Raw genomic sequence first — 23908 nt, forward strand, 5'->3', positions numbered from 1 at the left:
ATCTCACTCTTTCCTTCTGTTAAACACGGTCATTGCATGGTTCACAAAGGTTCTCACAGGCCAGACTGGTGTGTGACCGGCACTGTTGCATGAACAGTGTGTGACCGGCACTATCACATGAACTGTTGGCAGAATGTTGCTAGCCAGTCAAGAATAGAAGTTAGACATTGCCACATGGGTGAATCCAGCGAGTGGTCTTTTACAATCAACTAAAAAATATGACACTCATTTATCATAAAGGAAAAAGTTTCAAGAGGCACTTGCATGCACAGGAACTTTATTCCGACCAGCAGCAATAAAAGGTGCCAGCATTGTGCGACAGGTAACGAGAGTAACTGTCAGCACTCAAAAGAAGAGAGGTGTGCCCAGAACTCTCAACACTGCCATGTAAAATGCATCAGCAGCACCGCGCCTGTCGTTTCGAAGGCTTTACCAGCACCACATCATTTGTGCAGTGATCAGTGTGTGACACAAGGCCCTTTTGAGTGCATGACTCTTAAAATAACAATCTGGGAAAGACAAGATGGGGCAGGTATAAATACACAAGCCTTTTCAAAAATACTAGTCCAAAACTACTGGCAGGTCATTTAGCAACGAGGCCACCATGCAACACTCGCTCAATTTTGATTAGAGGCGATTGCAAACAACTTCTTTGTGCGACACTACCTACATAAAAATTGCAATCTTAAACTCCTGTGAGAAAACAAATAAAAATGAGAACAGACAAATGTTAGATCTGGTGATTGCCAATACCAACACAATCTGCTAGAACTCTACATGCAAAAGCAATAACTATTTGTTTCCACATTCACTGCGATTTCTGCACATAGTGTCAGGCACATGGTCATCAATATACTTGTGAGATCGTTTATGATTTCAAGTTCATCATGCTCTTAAAACACCAAATCAACCAAATGCAATGTTGAAAATAACATTAGTCTTTCAAAAGAAGTCATTGGAATGTAATGCCCGCAATTGTTTAAGGTGTAGTATTGACAACTGCTGCCACTATACCCACCACTGTGAAGCTGGAGATCATTTCTGTCGGATTTGAATGTCGTTCTTCGCTGGTAATGTATACTAAACACAACAGAAGCTTTCTTTTATAGATGTTACTGAAGCAGGCGGCACAGTTCGTCATTAATTAGGGGCGTGGAAATATTAGAAATTTCGAATATGAATCAAATATGTTTGTTAGTTGATTCAAAAACTGATATTTGGAATTTTCCAAAGATTCGAAAATTACCAAATACATAAAACATTTTCAAATTCAATGCAGTTTCATCGGACTCGTCACGGTCAACACAGTCAGGCACTTGAATCAATGCCTGATTGTGTTGACTGTGCATTGAAGCATCCTCAAGTCGTGGCAGGGCCGTTTTGTGAAGACAGACCATTGCCACCGCATTGTACAGTGAAAAGGGTAATGGAGGCCTGTTTGACAGTGTACGCAAAGTGAAACAACTGACAAAACCAGCAAAAAACATTGTTCTCTCTTGTGTTTCATATAAAATGCAGACAGCCATCGTGGTCAGATGGTATAATTGCCGAGATGCAAATGGTTTTCAGTTGCTTTTTTTTCAGGCCCATTTAATAATTGAAGCTTTCAGTTAACACAAACATTTTTTTCTGGTTTACTGTATCCAGAAATGATATGATAACTCCACACTCTTTCATAAAGGTGCTTCCAGTACGATAAACTTGGGTACTGCATCTTGTACAAAATTCATACCGAATTTTTCAGTACAATAAACACTTCTGTGCACTTCTAGTATAATTCCATTTGCAAATACTATGCACATTCTGAAATAAACAAAATGGACAATGTTTGCTACTTTTTTAATTTTCCATTTTTCTTCAATGATCAGATATTCAACATTCGAAGGTGTCTTATCCCATATTCGTATTAAAAAATTTTTGATATTCACGCATCTCTAATTTTACTCTTGGTTCTGAACATAATTGGCTGTCCAAATGTGACTTACTTAACACGTTCACTGCATTGTCTGTAACCGGTGAGTTATGTCCCGTGTTCATGCTGTGCAGCAGCAAATGCTAAGCCATGCAATGAAGCTGGCGGGGTATCGCAGCAAGTTTGAAGAGCACATAAAAGTTCATACCCGTTTTGGTGGCTCATGGAAGGGTAACAATGCACCTCGACAAAATTTGAAGGGAGACCCAGGGGTGGGCCGTGCCACTCGGGACTGGCACTCTAAAAGTCACCACTGCAGCGAACGTGTTAAGTGAGGCAGAGTAACTTACATTGCGGACCACGGCACCTAGTGTACACGTCTAATGAATGTTGCAGGCACGTTGTGGATCACTTTCACATGGGATGGGCTTGCTGTTGACTGGGCGGCAGTGGTTGACGCTGCCAAGTCACACTGCGTTCATTATGGACGGGCTCGGACAGTGCTTAGGACAGGTTGCAGCGATACAGCAGACCCAGAGGTTTCGGTTTCTGTTCCATGTTGTCGTTGGGCACGTCTCCCGCTTTTGTTGCTTCGGTGCCTGGCACTGAAGTGAGAGTGAGTCACAGCTCGACAAATGTCCAGGCAGTCACAGTTTCCCGCTACTACAGACACGAGGCCATTGATTACTAGGCCACTGAAGAGATCTCAAAACATTATCTCTAGCCTTTATCTCTATTTAAGCAGTCAGTATTGCATATAAAATTTAAAGTGATGTCATTTCGCTGGAAGTAACACATTGCCAAATCAATGCACAACAGACAACAGAATTGGAATGAAGCAACTGAAGACTGATTGTACGATGAGTTTTCCCACTATAGATATGAGACATGAGACTAGAAAATATTAGGCCATCAGAGGGACTACAGAATGATCTTACAACCTCAATCTCTACATGAAAAATAAATGTAAATATATATGATAGTTATATTTAAGTTAATTTAATTTGCATAAATTGAAAATTTCTCAATTGAAAGAAAAAAATAATCAGTATTTTAACTGAACCATGGAACAAGGTTATGCATGCATGAGTAGTTTATTTTACGGTCTCGCCACTCAATTGATCCAGCCAGCAGAAATAAAATATTTCGAAGTGTGCAAATCTGCCGCTGCCTCCAGTTTTGAGCTCTTCACACATCTTCCCTTCTGTATCATTAGCGAGGAATCCCAATCAGATGCGACACTCGACTGAAACAGGCTAGCTAAGGTACCATGGCACGTACCCATTAAGATGGAATGGATACAGCGGATCGTTACCTATCCACACTAGGAGTTGTGTAAAAGGGGCTAGCGCAAGGCTATCGTCCTGGTTACTTGTGCTGAGGCAGTCAGACCTTGACATGTACCAACTGATAGCAATATAAAATCCGAGTAGTAGTTGCACAAGTACTCAATGCCATCAGGCAGTGATCAGAGCCAAGTGTTTGCAAAAGAGGCTGAAAACGACAAGTCAAGTAAACCACTGCCGTGGGAGCGTTTCCACATCACGGTATTCAGGACAAAGTGTCCTTGCATAGCAGTGGACGAGCCAAAGAACTTGCACAGAAACGGCAGAGTTCAAGGACAAAACACGAGATAAAGCGCACAAAACTATCAAACTTCCTGTAGCTCAATGGTTTTGCCTCTAGATGCAAAAGCACAGAGCACGAAAAGAAGAAAATGGTACTACAGTGTCAAGTTGTAAGGCCAATGCATTGATAACTGTGTGTATTTGTTTGTTGTACAACTGAAAAATGCCCCTGAAAGTTTGCGTAGCAAGCTAGGTAGTTGGGGAGGGGTGCCTCATTGGTAAAGCTGGTTTCTGACAAAACTAAGCATACAAAAGCACTACGAACGTATTACATGCAAACAAATGCGTTGCAAAAAACAAACGCTGCCAGCTGTCAAGTAAACAACTATATCAGAAGCCATTCTTTTATCACAGAGTGTACAGATATAATAGGTATAATCAGATATACCCAATTAATGTCTTCATGCACAGCACGAGAAGTCAAATAAGTTAATAAATAGAGTATAAATATTGTTTTCCATGTATTATTTGAAAGCACTGCAGTGCATCTTGAGTACTGACGAGATTTCCACATTCTATACTCTAGCTCATCTAATGCAGAGACCAACGTGGCTGACCAACAGCAGGTTGAAATGTGTATCCTTAAGTTTCAGTGTTATAGCAATGCAGCATGAACAGCTGCTACTACAGAGCCATTCACTACAATCCAGATAAACTTGAAGCTACTCCACTTTTCAATCCCCTAGAAGACATGCATAGGCCAGGCCATGAGCAGACCACCATTCCTGATGGGTCCAGCCTCACCAAATGCTTTATGACATACTGTGTCCACTTTGTACCAAGTAGGGCTTTGTTCTACAAACAATTTTGATCAGCCATTTTGGCTTAAATTTTCTAAAGAAATATGTTCATCAGATGTACCTATAGAATCACATGCTGTAATAATGCATGCACAACGCAAACTTCATGCAACAGTTAAGCTATTGGTTTGGTTTACGGGGTTTAACGTCCCAAAGTGACCCAGGCTATGAGAGATGTTGTAGTGGAGGGCTCCGGAAATTTTGACCGCCTCGGGTTCTTTAATATGGGCACTGTCATCGCATAGCACATGGACGCCTCGCTTTTCGCGTCGAGTGAAAAGCGGCTCTCGCAGCTGTGATTCGACCTTGCATTCTTGGGTACAGCAGTCGGGCGCCCTAAACACTGTGCCACTGTGGGGGGTTGCATTAAGTTGTTGTTTCAGAAATCTACCACATTGGTTTCAAAGAGCACCAGAAGAAGAAACTCTTGAGTGCATCTCATGACAAAACTTGAGAACCTTATTTCGTCTTACAGCTGCGTTTCAAGAGAGAGAGAGAGAGAGAAAAAGATGGAGAGAAAGAAGCTATGGCATACAAAGGCAGTGAGGGGGCTGCTGGTTACACCACCACTATATACTTGATGCACGGCAATCTCGATTCAACGTGGATGGCACTATGCAAGTCAAATTTTGTTTTCTGCGGACTGCTCCTTTCGCGCGGCACGCGAGAATGCATCAACTGTAATAAGCAAATGGCTACATCCCCTGAGGTTCTGTCAGCTGAATTTGACCTTGTATACCCTGTTTAAAGACAGAGACGAGTGTTTTTTTTTACCAGCGAAACACACAGTTACAGTACATACAGTTTAGAGCTCATTTTATATAGGAATTCTTATAACTCCTACGCTGCACTTTCACTATCCGTTTCTTTTTTCACTCTGCGTTCCTAAGACAGGAATAGCACGAGACAAGTGATGAAACAAGTCTCAAGACCATTGATTCTTCCTCAGCTTGTGAACAGCATATCAATTGCAAATTTTCTCTACACACTAGAACATAGGAGTGAATTCTGATGCCCATACTCAGAGACTAGAAAGAAAAAAACACACAGCCCAGCCGAGGCAGTGTGGGAAAGGTGAAAGCAAGGCACGTGTCCAAGCGCAACGGCCGGGCCCTTTTAGGCCGACCCTTTGGTGCAGTCACCTGAGTCGCTGCTGGGGATGAGCCGCAGCGACTCCGAGAAGATTCAGAAGCGTGATTTGCCGCTGGGCCCATCTCGGAGGAACTCGTGGCCAAGGCCCTGGTTGCACTTCCCACAGTACACCTGCAAGCAGAGAGTGCTCAAGAAAAAATGTGCAGCAACTTCCCAGAATACAAAAGTAGAATTTAGGATGGCAGAGGGCTCAGTTGCTCCATACTACAAGAGGCACACCATGCATACACAAGCTTCATCCTTTAACAGTCTGGCAGATGGGCGAGCTTTGTTTTGGAATATGCACAAATTGCACATGGATGGATGGAATATAGGAGCGTCCCCATTGAAACGGGGTGGTAGCAGTAGCTATCATGCTCATTTTTCTCCCTATACCTTAATTATTGATTTAGAATGGTTAACTAAACAATCATTCTATTTATTAAATTATTGTTCCTACATTACTAACATTATGTCACTTCTCTGCTTTTAAGCCACCAATCTTCCAGTCGTTTTTCGCTAGTTTCCACAGCCGGTTTATTCACTTGGCCACTGTTATCTCTAAACCCCAGAGCTTCAGGAACAGTGATTGCGCCTGCATCAACTTCCGGATGGATACCATTACATTCGACTATAATATGGTCAATTGTTTCACTGGAGTTACCACATACAGCACATGCGTCATCTCCATTGTTAAATTTCTTTTTGTAGCTGCATGTTCTAAGGCACCCTGATCTAGCTTCAAAAAGTAGGGCACTGCCTCTTGAGTTATCAAAGAAATCTTCCTTCCTGATCTGCATTTTCCACTTTCGGTATAATTCCACACTCTTTTCCATCAAATTTATGCAATTTTTACCTTCTGTGGTTTTCACCTGTTGCTTAATGCTCTTTATTTCTCCGTCCTTGTGACTAGCATACATACTAGTTAGTTTCCTAGTTCTTTTCCTCCATTGTGAGTCAATGCTTTTTAAGTACAGGTATTTAAATACTTTAGCTGCCCATCTGTTACTGTCCAATTTCCTCAGGCGTTCCCCATGTAATAATTTACTCTGAGCTTCCCGTACTTCGAAAGATGCCCAGCCCATATTTCCCTGTACCGCCTCATTTGTAGTTTTGCCGTGGGCACCTAGTGCTAATCGTCCAACGGACCTCTGATTTATTTCTAATGTCGACTGTACCTCTGATTTTGGCACAAAACTGCATTTCCGAAAGTAAGTCCGGGCACCATAATTCCTTTCCAAATACCCCTCAAAACCTTATACCTATTGTATCCCAATGCCCCAGAATGCCTTATGCTTCATTATCCCGGCATTCCTTTGCCCTTTGGCCTTAAGTGATTGCTCATGCTTTCCAATGTATGCCAATCTTTCGTTTACCCATACACCCAGATATTTATATTCTGCTACTCTAGGTATTTCATGGCCTTGTATTTTAGGACCCTGATCAGTTGAGCCGTTAAAAATCATCACGTACACCCTCCCAAATATTTTAATGACCTCACGTGCTGCATCACTAAATGTAACATATATAATGTGTCTCTCGGCTCACCGCTTGCTAATTCGTGCTGTCATTTATTGCATGAAGTGGTACTTGAAGGTCTCTGAATTTCTAATAATATGCTACTTGCCTGATTCAATCAGAAAAAAAAAAAAAAAAAAAAAAAAAACTGTGTTGTTTGGTGCGATCCAAAGCCAAACAAGCAGCATACATCGGCGCATCTGCCCTAAAATAATTACCAAAACAAATTTGCAGGCACTTCCAGTTTTAGACCAATCTCTTACCTGAATGAAGTGAAAGGGATGACAACTACTGTTGTGTATGCTGCCTTAGTTGGCCTTTCTTGGCAGCAAAGGATGGTGATTTTTCGTTCATTCTGAAGGAATCAAGCAATCCTCCCACTCTAACATGTTATTATAGTAAAAGAATCATTCATTACCACGCCATGCATAGACATTTTCACGAATGAAGCACCTGTAATGTCGAGAGAAGAATTTTACACGTTGCATTTAGAGACACAACATTTAATATCGAAAAAAAAAAAAATTGGGCGGGTTTACAGCTGCAGCCCATAGCGCACAAATATGGTAAGATTGCTTTTTTTTAAATAGTTCTTAGTGTGCTTAGACTGTGACCAAAGAAGAAAGAACAGATACACAGCCTTTTTTTTTTTCTCTTTGTTTTGGTAAAGAGAGAACATAACCCAAATTGCAGCTCTGGAAAACATCACTGGTGGTGACACACTATTCAAACATCTGCCCTTCTCTCAGCCTTTGGTTCTTCATTCACTTTTTGTCCTTATACAGTACTTATACAACCATGCACAGCTTATACACTCACGTTCAAACTAAGATCATGAACTCGTGCCCATGGACTCTTGCAAAATTCTGGAAGTCAGCTTCTCTGCATAGCGAATACCACTTCACCATGGTGATCAAGCCTCCTTTTGGGGGCAAAAATTGAATGCAGTGCTGCAGACGTTTAACAATAACGTCAGACATTCCCTGCATGCCTCTGCCTTGTGTTGTTGCTGTCATACCCACTGACCTGTTCACGGTTGTTCTAGTGGCGAAAGTCAGTTCGGACAGCCGTGCATCCCAATCTCTGTGCTGCTCGGTCGTCGCGACCAGCATACTCTTAACATTCCGATTCACTCTCTCGGTTATGTTGCTCTGAGCGTGGTAGGGACTCGGTACCATTCATCCTTCCCTCATTGGAATCCTGCTTGCCAAGGTAGTGCACAATATAAGGATCCAAATAAATGTATTGGGCGATGCACTTAAAGGGCCACTGTCCACTCTCCAGACGAAAATATTTTCTTCCCCGGTGATTGTGAGGCTTCGCCCCCAGAACGCGAGGCGGAAAAAATGTTTTTGAAGAAAGTAATTAATAATGCAGTTACAGCCACCACAATCACCAGATTCTGTCGTGTTTCCTCCTCCCGTTCCTTCGCAAAGGTTTTTCACTCTCCTGCCTGGTCGCCTAGCCTCCGCAAGCCAAATTCCCCTTCCTCCTCCGCGTTTGGCAGGAGGGAGGCGTGGCACTCTGCATATGCGAAAACGAAACGGGCGAGGGAGCGCGTTCTGCTGCATTCATTGCATTCGGCCGTGGCGAGGAAAAAACGCACAGCGAGCGGCGCACACAATTAGTTGCGTATGCCTATCCTTCACACATCAGTCAGCGAGATGGACCAGTGGATGTCGTTGCCTTCTGACGTCAGCCGCGGTCCGACGGGCCAGCGTAGAGAACGGGGAAGCTGGTTTCCCGAAGGAGAGGATAAGAGAGCTTTGATTTGTATTTTTGCTGCTTTGCGATGTGCATATTGCTGTTTTGCAGACTATCTCCGATACCTGATCCAAGCATTGGGCTACTTTGCTTAAAAAGTCCTACCCTGGACAGTGGCCCTTTAACAGCCTCTTCGACAAGCTGTGCAGCCATGATAAAAAGATTTTTGCTATGCTGCAAAACTGACTTAAAGTAAGTTAAAGAGGAATGGTAAGTTTTTCCATAAAATTTTGGCATCATTTATGCAATTGTAGTAAAACAAATAGAGCTGAAAATTTATGTTTGCGGACCACCTCTAATACATAAACAATGAAAGAAGGAAGCTCAATTGAACAACAGAAAAGTTCTCAGTTGGAACCAGCAGATCCTAACATATAAGACCAGTTGCTACTCTTCTGGGACCATATACACCAAAAGAAAAGCAGAAAGCTTAATTCCTTCTGGATCCAGTACAATACGGAACAAAACCACCAGTTAGACTAGTGCAACCAGGAGCAAAGCAGAAGGTTTCCAGCTGGCCCCAGATTGGGCCATTACAATTAGACCAGCAGATTCCCATCACCAGATTTTATCCGGGTCATCATGCAATGACATCGTTTAAAACGGACAGGGTATTGTCTAATTTTAGACACTGATGTGGACAATAACCATGGCATTGAGAGGAAAGGGCAGCTTGGTGCCAAGGTCAACTGGCACCAGTGGCCACGTGATATTATTCGCAGATGATGCACTGACGCTGTGAAAAAAAGTTTATATTCAACAGCCTTAAATAGTATACCTTGAGGGCACTTGGCCGGCCGATCTCGGGGCGTTTCGATACACTGTTCTCATGTACCGTCTCAGTGAATGATGGCCAAGGAGAGTGGTGGGCGAATTTTGTCCGGCTTGAGAACAGTTCGTGACCACACTGGGAGCAGACGTAAGTACCTGCAAGCAAGACCCCATAAAGTGAACAACCGGCAACTATGCAGTGTTGCAGAGATGGCTGAAGAAGGTGATGAATACATGGACAGGGGCAACATATATATAGGCACGAGGTGGCATGTTGCCGACCAAATGCCATCTTAGCGGACTATGCGGGGCTTGTTGCACCTGCCCGTGGAGGCAAAGTTCAATGCAAGGCTTTAAGAGAGTATGGTGTCACATGTTGCTGACCAAATGCCATCTTAGCAGACTATGTGGGGCTTGTTGCACCTGTCCGTGGAGGCAAACAACAGGTATACTACATGGGACGCGGAAAAGGTAGAGCGCAGACTCCCACCCCCTCTAAATTTGTTTCCATTGGATAAATGATCTGTCACTTCCTAGAAGCCAATCTGGAGGTCAAATAATTAAAAGGCAAGCTTGATGATCACCTATCCTGCATATGCATGGTCGTGTGACACTGCAGTTGACATCGTAAGTCTCCCTTATTTTGACATTTATTCATGAAGCAGACACTGCTCAGCAGGCTGCCGCAGTTGATAGGCTAGGTCATTAGATGAATTTTTAACATTCCCTATTGCTTCCTATTCTGCTCGGATCAGCCATGGTAGCAGCACATGTAAAGATAGAGTACTGTGGTGGGCACAGATACTCTCCTTCCATGCTAGCCGCTGACAGAGCACAACTCCTTGGTTAGAGTCCCATGAAAGATGCACATGGCAAATGTGGAATTACAGCAGACATGTCGTTCAAGGTACACGAGCTGCCAGCGATGATTACAGGATATGAGGCAAATCCCCTTCGGGAGAGGCAGTGACAGGTGAGTGTAATAGTGTTTGTGCAAGAAAATAATAAAGGCTGCTACCTGAGGCAATGTGCAAGGCTAGTTGGCATAAAAGTTATCATCAGTGCATGCTGCTAGTTGCGACTGAAGGAAGACTGAGGAGGAAAGTGCGAGCACCTCTTGAAGTTGAAAGCATGCACTTCATCTGTCATTGTTTGTTCCTGGCTCCAGCTGGCTAACAATTAAAGCTATGAGCAGACAGGAGAAAGAGATGTGAGGAATGAGTGAAAAACAAAAGATAAGCAGCCAAGTCTGTTGAGGCATCAACAAAGGCTGCCTCAGCAATAGGTAAATGCATTTGTAAGACAACTAAAAAAAACAATAATGCACACAGTGCGAAATGTGGCTAATTTCAGGTACCACTGTGGTGACGTGCCACAGACGTGAAGGCAAACGGGACACAAATATTTTCATATGCTGCTAAATGAAACAACAGGTAGGATGCATTTCACTGCATTAACTTCTGAGACCACGCAATAAAAGACCTGGCAATAACCCCAGGAAGCCCCGAAGCATTGCAACGAGTTTACTTTTACTTTTGTTTTGGTCAAACACTAACACACTGCGCACAGTACCCTTTCTTGTTTCTAACATTTCTTAGACATTACAAGTAAACGTTGGAATAATGTTGCCCAAAATTTAATTAAACATATAATATAAATTCCCTTTTTTCTAAAATAGTAAATAAACCTTGCAATATCATGCAGGCCTGCCAATTGTGAGGGTATATGGCTTAACACTTTGCACGGATCAACAACGAGAGTGACTATATTGAGTTGTGTAATGTATACCACAGCTAATATCTGCAATTCGCTCACCTCTGAGCGGACACCATGGAGAGAACCTTATATGTAAAGGTGTGCTGTGAGTGATAGAGGTGAATGACTAATAAGCAAATTTTCCTACAAAACAGTGGGACTGTACATTCAATCCATGGTAGGCAGAACCGAGAGATTTACGGCAAAGTACTGCTAGCCACAAAACAACTGTAAGGACAGGGGAGAAAGTTGTTGTGCTCCTATTGCTTACCTATGTTTCTGTTTAATTTATCGTCGTGTGGCTACCAGTCACTCACATTTATTCTAGTTTATTTTGATATGTAGTGCAAACTCTGTTTTTCATGTACTCTCCTGCCTGGACTGCCAAGAGGCAGTTGGCACTATCAAATAAATAAATAAGCAATGATTGAAAAATATTGGTAATGTTATTCATAGTTATGATTTCAATGTTACAGTAATGTTTTGAACACAATATTAAAAATGTGCTCAGTCTGATCATTAATCTAATATTCCACATACAACATACAACATATAACAATAGCTGTTACATTTAAACACAGCATAAGGACAATGTGTCATCTGAATATTAAACTAATACTGATGATATGCATATAACTTTATTGCATTATTTTACCATTACATTAATATTCCAGTGTAACATGTTAGCATTGCTACAACCTAGATGTATTTCATCTGGCTATCGGGAGCCTGCTAGTATTTTGAATAATTAAATATATAATAAACTTTGCTAACAATTTTATAACATCATTTCAATGTTTGGTGCGACGTCAGGGATGTTACCACAAGTTCTCTTTTTAATGAAATTGAAACTGGTTTTCAGCTGACAGACAAACACAGGAAAGAACGAAGTGACAGGACAGAGCCCTAACTATAACAATTTCGGGCATTTCACTGATCTGTCAGTCGCTTATATACATCAGCTGTTGATTTCAGTAATGCACCAACTAGCCTGAAAAAATGTTCTCACAAGCTCATTCCTTGAAAGAAGAATATGAAGATGATATCTTCTTTTTTGACATCTCTTGTCAGCAGCAAGAACACAAAGCAACCAAGTCTGGTGTGCTTGCATTTGATAGAGTCCCTCACGTCCTGCCATTACAGCACACAGGTTATCAAATGTGTCACCTACTTGCATTGTTAGATGCAGATTGTTCCAATAAATAGTTGGAAGTCAAAAGTGTTGCTATTCGGTCTAGCGGGATATGGGAAAGAGAGGTAGGGCATCTGCTCTTTGAGGACTTGCCTGTTTGTTCTGAATTGAAACCTTCAGTTTCTTCATTATATGCATAGCATATGCAGTGGACATTTTATTTTCTGTTCTTCTATGGCCTCAATTTGTGAAATGCAACTTCCCATTTTCTCAATCCTGCAATGATGCCTAGATGTCACTGCAAGTAACTGTAGTGAATAATATTTCAAGCTTGCTTCCTTCCACCATATTGGCTGACTGGCTCAGCAAAAGGTGTAGCTGTTCATATTTGACAGAAGAAACAGTACCATGATAGGACCCAAATGCCACTTTCACAAATAAGGCAGTGAAGTTCACACAGTACCACTAAGTAGCAATGACTATGAAGAATGACTGTTATAACTGTAATAAGCATTAATAATCTATTTCAGAATGCAGCAGGCCATGCAGCAGTGATAATAAACAGCTATTTGAAGCTGTAACTGTCCTTGTACCTTTCTTGAAATGTTTGCCATTTCAAGCAAGGCTTGTTTGTTAGTTACAGTTGGATAAAAGATGAGTTTGCCATCGCTGTCATGGCTTCATGAAAAGGAACATGACAGAAGATAACAGCATACAGAGCAAACAAGCAACCCACAAGCACTATAGCCTTACAATACCAAGTAATGAAACATGACTGGCTGAGACCTGTGTAGTATGGCAAGGACGTTTGACCTACACTCCATCTTATATATAACTCATGTTGAGGGGCAGTAAAACATTTTGCTCACATATAAGATTACAAAATAAAATGTCCCACTTTTTGCCACACGACTTACATGACGCTGATGCATCCCTGTTTTTATTTTGCATGACCTTTTTTCAGATATGATATGGAGAAAGATAATAGTAAACATACCCACATCTGCCGCTTTTACTACCTGCAAGCTTTTTCTACTGCTGGCTCTTGAAATTCGGACGAAAACATACAGTGTGCCATGGCCTCATGAGATAGGTCAAGACCATCAGTGCTATCTTCAATAACAAAAATGTTGTGCTTCAAAAGCACTCTACAGAATGTGTACATAATCACTTTCGCTCTGTGGTAGGAAAGGTCAAACAGAAGATAAGGCAGTACATGGGCAAAAGATTAAAAGATGTTTGCTGTGGCCTTCTTTGAACGGTAGCCAAATGCATCCTGGCATCTAGAACCACTATAGGTTGTGCAGGTGAGTACAAAAAGGCAAACTCTGCTTTCAAAGGTATGATACAACTGCGCTAATAGCTTTCGTCTACGTCTTCTTTTACAGATCCTCACTTGCGTACATGTATTTGCAACTTCCTCAATCCTACTATTACCTCACACATACTCATTAGCATACAGCTGTAAGCTAGCGCACTATGTGAAAGATCACCAGACATAGATATATACCCTTACTTTAACCAGTCTGCATGAACTTGCCTGCACCATCAATGGCTTACAAACGGTTCGATCAACTAAGAGTGCCAATTAGGCCATGTCATGGTCTCAAAGTGTCACACAACCTGATGACCAATCAGCAGCCGACCATGTCACCTACCAACTACCACCCACCAACGCATGCCCATGATCTCTTGGTCACAGCATCAGATTTCCAGAGAACAGGGCCTTTAACACTGTTGCATTAAAAGCTCAGTGGCAGGAGTGCAGGAAGTGTAGGTAGCCTAGTGGGTGTGCTTATATGCATTGAAAAGGAAGGTCATTAAATGCAGGAAATAAAGGGCTGCAAAAACTTGCTCAGACTGCTGGCAGAACACTTGTGCAAATATTCATTCTTTGCCACGCTGACATAATGGACATGTCTGGAGAGAGGTCAAGGGACAGGCTGTTGGGTTGGACAGTACATGAAGACACACACTGGCTATGTGGTACACTGTAATGAAGAGTTCTATGTCAAGTTAGATCGCCTGGCAGTCTTTCAACATGTTCTGGTGTTTTTCAAAGGTCCATCAACATGTGCCGAGCATATGGGAGTTTTTTCATATTGTTACGCCGCGTAGCGGCGCATGAGAAGCAGCAGAAAGAGAAGAAGAAGGAGGGGAAGCGAGCCACGCGCAGACTGATCTGGGTTTTCTGAGCCGTGTGCGTTCGTCCTTCATACGATGTTCATCTGTACGCATTTCATCTGTTACATTTGGTGGAGGTGCTGGGTGAAAACGTTCTGGATCCGCCAGTACCTCGTCGCAGCTGTCGTGTAGCAGGTTTGCCACCTTTATCTTCTCAACAGTGCCTTTCAATGGCTACCACCCGCACGACGCAGACTCATGAACAGCGATCTGAAGAGACGACAACCTTTCCCCACCAGCGAGAGCTGCGTACGTTCCACGGTGAGCCCGAAGATGACGTTAAGGAATGGCTCCAACATTATGAAAGATGCAGCAAGTACAACCACTGGAATTCGATTGCACGTCTGTACAATGTTGTTTTCTTCCTCGCTGGCACGGCTCTGACATGGTTTGATAACCACGAAGAAATCCTGACGACCTGGGACCGATTCATTGAAGAAATTACGAAGTCCTTTGGGGATACCCTTGCGAAGAAGGAACGCACTGAGCATCAACTTTCCCAGAGAGGCCAGCTGCCCGGTGAGACATGCACACGTTACATCGAGGAAATATTGAAACTTTGTCGCATTGTAAACAGGCAGATGTCAGAAAACAAGGTAGGGCACCTTCTCAAGGGGATTGCTGAGGATGCGTACAACTTCCTTATTCCGCGGGACACCCTTGCCACAGTAGCAGATGTCATCAAGCAGTGTCGGGCATTTGAGGTGTTAAAGGCACGTATAAATTTCGATGTACCTTTCCACCTGACATCGAGGTCCGTATCATCATGGGAACAGCACACGCCATGGGCTGCACAAAATAACTGCGAACCAGCTTACAACAACGGCGTGGAGCGGACCCTGCAACCAACATCGCACTCTTATTTCCAGCAGCGTCCAGCCCATCCGGATGAAGTGCCTCGTGGTGCTTTCATCTTTCATGGGTAAACATTCAATAGTCGTCGAACCAGATGTCTTGAATGGAGTGAAAAAAAATATTTTGGTGCCACGCTTCGTCGCGGAGGCAGAGGATGGTCGCGCATACCTCTGGGCTGTGAACGTGTCAGAAGAGCCTGTCCGTCTTCCTTCTGGTTTGACACTCGCGAGATTTGAGAATTATGCGACTCATACCGTTGGAATTATTCCCGATTGCACAGGAGCCGCGAAAGACAAGACTGAATATTGTGCTGAGTTTGAGGGCATGGTCAACAAATCGCTCCCATCTAGTGAACGTCGTATTCTGCAAGACATTTTGACAATGCATGCCCAAGTGTTCGACTTTGCCTCAAACGGATCGGGTAGCCATTTCCCAGCTTCTTGGCTACAGCACAAAATTAACACAGGAAACGCATCCCCTATTCGCCAAAAACCTTACAGAGTCTCCCCGGCAGAGCGCAAGATAATTCAAGAACAGGTGGACGAAATGCTGCAGAAAGGAATCATCCGAGAATCTTCGAGTCCATGGGCCGCACCTGTGATCCTAGTGCGAAAAAAAGACAATTCTTGGCGATTTTGTGTAGACTACCGTCGTTTGAATGCGGTAACAAAGAAAGACGTATACCCATTACCTCACATTAATGGCGCTGTCGATTGTCTGCATTCGGCGTCATATTTCTCCTCTGTTGATTTGCGATCTGGTTATTGGCAAATTCCTCTACATCCATCCGACCGTGAGAAGACTGCTTTTGTAACACCAGATGGTTTATACGAATTTAATGTAATGCCCTTTGGATTATGCAACGCTCCCGCGACGTTCGAGTGATTTATGGACACTATCCTTCGTGGCCTCAAATGGGAAATATGCATGTGTTACCTTGATGAGTTATCATTTTTGGAAAGACCTTCCAAGAGCACAATGAGAGGCTCCATAATGTTCTTGAATGTATTGGCAAAGCGGGCCTCATTTTGAATTCAAAGAAGTGCCATTTTGCAGAGCAACAAACTTTAGTTCTTGGGTTCCTCGTCAACGAGGATGGTATCAGACCGGATCCACAGAAGATTGCTGCAGTATGTGACTTCGAAACTCCACGCACCCTGAAAAGTCTTCAGAGCTTTCTTGGCCTCTCTTCTTATTTTCGTCGGTTCATTGCTGGTTTTGCACAACCTGCCCACCCCCTTACTTCTCTACTGCACAAGGATTCACAATTTGTGTGGACCCCACAGTGCGAATCCTCTTTCAATCTGCTCAAGTCTTCCCTAACTTCAGCACCACTGCTGCGCCACTTCGACCCTTTTGCTGTGACGGAGGTTCACACTGACGCCAGTGGCATTGGTCTTGGGGCGGTGCTTGCGCAGCTGCATAGAGGGGCTGAGCACGTTGTTGCATATGCCAGCCGCACGTTGACAAAATGTGAACGGAACTACACACCGAATTGGAGTGCCTCGCAGTTGTGTTCGCTGTGCGCAAGTTCCGACCATACCTATATGAATGCTATTTTACCATAGTTACTGACCACCATTCGCTATGCTGGCTTATTGGACTTCGCAATCCATCTGGTCGTCTGGCGTGCTGGGCATTGCGCCTACATGAATACAACTTTGGTGTCGCGTACAAGAGTGGACGACATCACGGTGATGCAGACTGCTTGTCACGGCACCCATTGCCGTCATCCATTAACGATGAAGACGGCTTTGACTGGTGTTTAGCCTCAATCGCGTCGACGTTTCCTAGTATGCCGACCTTTAGGCGAGAACAACGCAACGACCGGTCACTACAGGCTCTTGTACAAGAGGCAGAAGGAAGAGCAGTGTCAACGCAGTTTATTATTGAAGACGGTGTTTTGTTCAAGAAGAACTACTCAGTTGACGGTGCTGCCCTCCTTTTGGTCGTCCCAAAAAGTCTCCGTGCACAGGTTTTGCATGCCATGCACGATGACATTACCGCTGGACATGGCTTCTGTCGTACTCTGCACCGAATTCGCCAGTGTTTTTATTGGCCACAAATTTATAAGACAACCAAGCAATATGTTGCGACATGTCAACAATGCCAGCGACTTAAGGCACGCACCACCACGCTAGACGGACCTTTACAACCCTTCAAGCCACCTACCTTACCTTTTGAAAAGATTGGAATTGACCTGCTCGGTCCATTTCCAAAGACTGTAGAGGGCTGCCGCTGGGTTATCGTCTGCGTTGACTATCTTACCAGATAAGCGGAGACCGCTGCTCTCGCTACCGCAAAGGCTGCTGTTTCGTCGTTTCTTTTGCATTCCATTATTCTTCGCCATGGCGCACCCCGTGTTATTATAAGTGATCATGGTTGGCAATTCACTGCTGATGTCGTGGAAGAAATGCTCCGACTTTGTGGTTCACACTACCGACACTCGACACCGTATCATCCGCAGACCAACGGTCCTACCGAGCGCACCAACCGCATCTTGACAACCATGCTGTCCATGTACGTCTCGTCTGATCATCACAACTGGGATGCAGTGCTACCGTATGTGATGTACGCTTATAACACTGCAAATCATGAGGTTGTCGGCTATTCTGCTTTCTATTTACTCTATGCAAGAACTCCCCACGTTTTCCTTGACACCATCTTCCCATTTTCCCCCAACGACGATGCGTTTGTCTCCCAGATATTATGCCATGCCGAAGAAGACAGTCATATAGCCCGTTTACGCACACTGGCTTCTCAAAGCCGCTCGAAAGAGCACTACGATCTGCATCATCGTGCAGTTACTTACTCCCCTGGAGACTACGTCTGGCTTTGGACGCCTATTCGCAAGCGAGGACTATATGAGAAGTTTCTCTGCAAGTATGATGGTCCCTTCATCGTGTTGGACCAACTGAATGACATGAATTACGTTATCGCCAAAGTCACGATGGATAACTGCCGATCTCGCAAGACACAAGTTGTTCACGTGGCTTGCCTGAAGCGCTGCCATCTTCGATCTGCTTAATTTTCTCGAGGACAAAAATCGTTTGCCCGGAGGGAATTGTTACGTCGCGTAGCGGCGCATGAGAAGCAGCAAAAAGAGAAGAAGAAGGAGGGGAAGCGAGCCGCACGCAGATTGATCTGGGTTTTCTAAGCCGTGTGCGTCTGTCCTTCATACAACATTCATCTGTATTAAAACCATTTCATCCGTTACAATATTAACAAAGATATGGCCACCATGGCAACACAGAACAAAGACAACAATCAGTAGCCATGTTTTGCTTGCAAAGAGCACTCTCAGCATAAATTGCAAACAGATAACACGTGAATTCTGGCTGTACCATGCACAATAGTATCTTAAAGGGGTCATGAAAAGCTATTTACTAAGATTATAAAACGTGCACAAGCAATAAATAACTCATCAATCCTCTCCGCAACACAAAAATGATTCTCAACTCAGCCCACGCTGGCGCACAAGAAAGAATGAATAAAACAAGTCACGACAGCGCCCTGCCCCGCCCACATAACTTGGGGGTGCCCAATAAGTGGGTGTGCCCAGCTGCCCCAATGACTAACGTCAGTGGGGAGGTTTCCGCGCAGGGATGTGTCGCTTAGATCGCTTGTGAGTGGTCGCCAGGAGCACTTTTAAATTTTTTTTTTGTAAATTATCGGCTCCACGCAAAGCTTTCAAATTTGAATCAAATACTCACAAAGACCACCTCTATGAATTTCTTACATTTTACATTTACTAAAACTACCATTTCAGGGGCCCTGTAATGTACACGTCTCAGTAAGAATTTTGAGAGCAGTGCATGGTTACTACTGAAAACAGGGGACATGCATTCATGTATCTGAAGTAGCAGTCTATTTGTCTCAGCAACAACATGCTTCATCATCATTAACTCGACTATACCCACTACAGAGCAAAAGCCTCTCCCTTATTCTTTAAATTAACTCAGTCTTGCACCAGCTGTATCCACCTGACTCCCAAAAACCTCTAAATTTCATCCACCCACCTAACTTTCTGACGCCATCTGTTAAACCTGCCTACCCCATGGAATATGTTTTTTTTACCCTAAGCGACCACTGTTTACCCTCCCATCATGTTACATACCCTGCTCATCTCCATTTCTTCCTCTTGATTTCCATTAGAATGTCATTAACTGGTGCAATTTCTCTGACCCACTTTGCATGCTTCATATCTCTTAGTGTTCCATAGCCCTCTGTGTTGTCCTAAACTTAGTAGAACCCTTATATCCATTCACCCCCTTCTCCCAGTGCAGGGTAGCAAACCAGTTTCTTCTACTAATTACCCCCTTTTCCTCCTCCTTCTCCTCTTCCTCCTCCTTTTCACTGGCCTTCAAGTTTCTGCTCCATAGGTGAGTACTGGTAAGATGCAGCTGTTGTATACTTTCCTCTTGAGTGATACCGGTAAGCTGCTGGTCATGATCTACAAGTACTGCCAAATGCACTCCATCCTAATCACATTCTTATTGTTATTTCCCTTTTGTAGTCCAGATCTGCAGTTACTACTTGTTCTAAGTAGACATATTCGCCTACCACTTCCAGCACCTCGCTACCTATTGTAAATTGTTGTTCCTTTCCTGACTCTTGATCATTATTTTAGTCTTCTGCGTATTAACATTAAAGGGACAGTATACTGGCCAAAATATGTCACGAGATTGTGGTGGAGATGAAAAGACCTTGCCTCGTATAGCAAAGATCGAGCACTACAATATCAAAGAAAAGAGGCATTGAAAATAACATAAAAACAACTGAGGCGCTATCTAGCGGAGAAAGCCTATTACTTTCGGCGTAGTACCCCAAGTGACTACATGTCAGCAAAATATCGCTGATTTTCATAAGTGCACATAGTTCCTTTTTCTTCTAGGAGTGCTTGTATTAATTCATTATATTTTGCACTCTATCCACTGCGTCCTTAAATAAAAACCACCCCACCTTTTGCACCGCGAGAGGCATGCTTTCAGGTCTCTTGGAAGAAGGCAGCAGAGCAGGTAAAACCAACACAAAGCACAAGAGGCACACACACGCACTATGCTGCACTGACAACTATATTAACTGGAAACCGCACATCTTCTTCTTTCACTTCTTCCTTCACTTTAAGTCTGCAGCCAACTTCTTTCTTGTCGTTAACATCCTGCCAGTTTGCGCAAAAATTCTACTTCCTTCTTCAACAAAACCACCGACGGCATGCTGACACATTGGTCTCCCAAGTCACAGATTGCATATGCTTAATAAATCTCTCTGGCTAACTTGTCCTTCATCCTTCTCATAACCTTAACATTGTGAAGGTCAGCCGGACATTTTTGGTCTCTACAATCAACACAGTCTTTGCAGTGCACAGCCAGATTTGTGCCAGACTTGTCCGATATTGCCTTAGCGTGCTCTCTAATCATTTCATTGAGGCATCTTCCTGTTTGTCCAATATATTTCTTTCCACAATGCAAGGGAATCTCATGAACAACCCCCTGAATACACTTAGAGTACCTAGTCCGGTGGGAAGTTTTGCATCCAGAGTTGGAGTCCTGGTTATTAACCTGCACCCACATCCCTTTAGCCCTGTTTGGTGCCGTCTGAATAATCCGGATGCCATGTCTTTGACCAATCTTCATTAGATTATGGGTGAAGCCATGCATATATGGTGCCACTGACCACTTGTTTCCTTGAGTAAGGTTTTCGTTTCGAATCCTCCCCTTGATCGGCAGGACAATGCTTTCTATTATGCTACACAGCAAATGCTCAGGATACCCTGCCTCCAGAAGCCTCTCAGTCTGGCTTAGAAAACTTTTTTTAACACGGTGGTGGCATGATTTTTTGAGAGCCGACGTCAATGCAGCCTTCGCAACACCTCTTTTTACAGTCATTGAATGTTGAGACATGTACAGAAGAAACTGCTTGTTCGCTCTTGGCTGGTAAGTCCAACATAAGTGTTCTAGTAAGAATTCAAGACTCAAATCCAGGAAGCGCAAAACACTTTCGTTTGGAAGTTCCCAGGTGAATCTTAGATCAGGGCAACTTTCTTCAAACACAGCAAGGGCTGTGTCTTTTAGTTGATCAGTCGCCTTTCCTCTCTCTAATTCACACAATACCAAAAAGTCGTCAACGTAACGAACTATCTTTACAATCCCTTTATCTTTAATAGCCGTCAGAATTCTTCTGTCACATGCGGCTAGGTACACATCGCTCAGAATGGGAGCAACTCTCAAACCTATGCATACACCACTCCTTTGTACATACAATATTCCATCATGGGATGCAACAGTTGACTTGAGATAGGCTGCAATCAACTTCAAGAATGTATCCACAAATACCCCCGCTGAATTCTGAAAAACAATAGCCTCCTTCTCAATCGTTTCTCGTAGTTCTTTTAACAAGCCTTCTTGTGAGATAGAATAGTACATGTGTTCAATATCGAGTGAAAATCCAGAAAGTCTCTTCTTATCATATCCCTTGATCTCAGATCTCCCGCGGGTCGGGGACCCGTGTTGCGTACGAGTCGGCACTGGAGCTCGCCTTCTCCGCCTGCTATGCGTAGTGCGACTCCATAAGGTCAATGCAAATCCATTCTAGAAAGGACGGTGGTTTTAGACAGAAGCCGCGAACATGTTGCCCGTGAACTGAGAGAAGCTTTCTGGATTAGAAAAAAAAGGGCCAAAATTGTGTAAGCAATGCTTCGGTTTCCCCGTATAAGAGTGAAGAAAGTTTTTTGGGAAGATTTGGCTGAGCAAATATCAAGTGTACGAGTTGTGCTGCCATACTGTATGTATTCAGAAGACGAAACCATTTGTGAATGTATTACGCTGTTACATGTGTTTGGTTCTGGTCCTTAGGTTTCGCTTTCACAACCCTTCAAATATATCACTGGGCCCCATCATCACCTGTTCTGCAGTTGCACAATTGGTGCTTAGTGCATGAAGCATCAAATAAGTTTTAGGATATGTTACATGTGTTTTTCTGGGTTTCCGGGCTTGGCCTTTCTTTAGGTTCCGCTATCTTCCTATCCATTACAACATATGTTACTTTGGCCATTTACACCATGTGCCATTTTGTTTTTAAAGAGTCATCGGTTGTTTTCATCAGTTTTTGGTCAACCTATATGTTAAACATATGGGTTTTTATTGTTATATAATTACATGGCTTTCTGATGTGTACGGTCAGTAGCTGCATGATAGGTGGTGTGACAATGTCCCTATAATGACTTTTCTCCCGTACGATAATGATTTCTTACCCCTCTCATGGTATACTAGAGCGCATATATAGTTTTGCAAGCTTGAGGGGCGCTAAGCAGACAATATCCACTCCAAAATTCCCTGTCATTGTTTTCAAGTTGTTCGAAAGCTTGTGTACATAGGGCATAACCTGAAACTTCCTTTGCTGCTCTCCTATGTGCATTTTCCTGTGGCAACTGGGCGTGTTCTTTTTCTTTTTGTAGCCTTTTCCTGAGATTTACAACTGCCACAAGGACATCAAACCTGAGTCTCAAAACTAATACCAACTTTGTGCGGACATGACTTGAGGAGTGATGAGTTAAGAAGGCATGTGGCTGCTATGCCTCGCTTAATGAGCTTCGAATGAGAAGAGTCGTAATTAGGCAGTAGCGCTTTCTTGAACTGAAGTTCGTATAAGCCCAGCAAAAGTTACCGACAGGATTAAAAAAAAAAAAAAAAAAAGTCTGGAATCGTGCACTGGTAGTTCAATGGAAATGTTCAGTAAATTCACGATTCCTTTTGCTCACCTAGGAGTTTTCATTGGGAGATCACGCACTTCACCTTAACAAAAAAAGAAAAAAAAAAAAAAGAAAAAGAAATCCACGCGCGTACGCGTACCGACGCCGCTTTCCGCCTAGATCCGTCGCGCGATTGTCGAGCGGTGTCAGGAAACAGCGTCGTTTCTGCCCATTTTGTTCCGCGTCGCTGCATCCGCTCGTGCCGCGGTTTCAGAATATTCCTGCCAAATGTCGCGGATTCGGGCCAATGTCGTACTACGCACAAGATAATTAAACGCGCAGTTGATCAGACTTTTTTATATTCCCTGTCACCAAGCTGTCAGTGACTGGTGTGGGACACCCTGACCTTAGGGGGAAAAGCTGACGCAAGTTGTCGCGATAGCAACTACGACAGCTTCGAGGCAGAGACAAACACTGTGAAATGAATATTTTGCAGCTTACCTGACACGAAAGTGTCTCGGTACTTCTCGGCGCCGTTCCACATGCAGTACGCCATCGCGATCGGGTGACAAGGTGCAGAAGCACGAACAATTTCAAGTCCGAACAAACAGCGAAACAAAAGTTATATACGACTTCGCTACCGATCGCGCAGCCTACACTGGAGGTTACGCAAATCTGCGAAGCAGACCGCCGCTACCGCCGCCAAGAACCCGGCAAAAATCCTCAGCAGACTGAATGTGGGCCCGCAGCAAACGGCAAAAAGCTAAG

The 23908-nt window shown here is 43.6% G+C and overlaps 1 pseudogene across 1 annotated transcript; it reads right to left on the minus strand.

Annotated features, from left to right (window-relative positions):
- Positions 1 to 260: 260 nt before the first annotated feature.
- On the minus strand, positions 261 to 23856 carry LOC146188036 (methionine-R-sulfoxide reductase B1-like; annotated as a pseudogene). The gene is made up of 4 exons (XR_014707479.1): positions 23642 to 23856; positions 9532 to 9680; positions 5483 to 5603; positions 261 to 2517 (listed from the first exon to the last, which is right to left on the minus strand). The product of XR_014707479.1 is annotated as a methionine-R-sulfoxide reductase B1-like (transcript).
- Between the last annotated feature and the right edge of the window lie 52 nt (positions 23857 to 23908).

Source organism: Amblyomma maculatum, chromosome 5 (assembly GCF_055883805.1).
Source record: "Amblyomma maculatum isolate TAMU_Amacu chromosome 5, ASM5588380v1, whole genome shotgun sequence".
In the NCBI taxonomy this organism is placed as follows: Eukaryota; Metazoa; Arthropoda; class Arachnida; order Ixodida; family Ixodidae; genus Amblyomma; species Amblyomma maculatum.